Raw genomic sequence first — 1348 nt, forward strand, 5'->3', positions numbered from 1 at the left:
TAATTAATGATGATTAAATTAAAAAATTACGATTGCCGATTATTACTTAAAGGCTTCTTACAGAAAATCCGTGACCTGCGTTTTTGTTCCAAATTCTTGACTTTCCCCTATTTCCTCTAACCAACAAAATTTCCTGACTTTTGCCTGATTTCCAGAATTTCCCTAACCTGCGGCCACCCTATCTCGAATTATAATTTTTCCTCGTTTAACTGTTTCATTTTTGATTGAAAATTCAATTATTTGATTCAAAATTCAACTTTTCAGTTCAAAATTCAACAATTAACTAAAAATTTGATTTTCTAATCAAAAAGACTAATTTTCTACCAAATAAAAAGATGAATTACCAACAGAAAACATGAATTTTCAATAAACTTGTTTTTTTTAAGAATATTAAATGTTTTGATTTTTACAAAAATTCTTGGTTGAACTTTGGAGAATGTTGGAACTCATTCACAAAAATTTTTTTTATCTCGTTGGTTTAAAATTAATTTAAAAATTTCTTTTTTAAAGTTAAGAATCATTTTTCTTTTATGACAATCTAGATCTTCCATTTTTAAATAAGAATTAATATTTTCAATTGAAAAGTGATCTTTTATGTTAAGAATTCATTCAATTGTTTGAAAAATCGTCGTTTTTGGTAGAAAATTAACCTTCTTGGTTGAAAATTCACCGTTTTGTGTTAAGAATGCAACTGCTTAGTTGAAAATTAATTGTTAATTAATTAATTATTGTGCAGGTCCCTAACCTGCAGCCACCGTATTTCGAATTATAATTTTTCTTCGTTCAATTGCCATTTATTAATAATAAGGCTTGACACTACGCAAAAAGGGGAGGGTGTTGATATAGAGAAATAATAATTTTCAGTTTGCCTATTATTTTTCCCTTCCCGAGAAACTTTCCAGTGATGAATTGGTCATTAGTCGAGCCACCCTTGCAATCTCTGAAATGAAAAAATATATATATATATATGATCGTTAAGCTCCGTCGATATACTGGCGCTGCTGGGCGAGCATGTGTCAGAAAATATGACAAATTGTTAATAAACTTGTCGAGAATAAATCCTTCGATTAATAACATCGTAACGTTCCCTCTTTAATCGATAGTCGCCACAAGTCCTTACTTTCTCTGTGCGTTTCCGGAGTAGTAAAACAGCAACACTGCCGTTAACGCCGACTTTAATGACTTTTGAAATTCCGCGTATAACGACCCCTAAAAGAGATATTTTCTACCTTTTTCAAATGAATATACCACGTGGAAAGTTTGAATAAATGCAAGAATTTCATGAATTTTGTACCTTAAGTTCAACTCATTGTATGACCTTGAAAAGTTATAGAGCAAATTTGAAATT

This window comes from Belonocnema kinseyi, chromosome 9 (assembly GCF_010883055.1).
Source record: "Belonocnema kinseyi isolate 2016_QV_RU_SX_M_011 chromosome 9, B_treatae_v1, whole genome shotgun sequence".
NCBI classification, from domain to species: Eukaryota; Metazoa; Arthropoda; class Insecta; order Hymenoptera; family Cynipidae; genus Belonocnema; species Belonocnema kinseyi.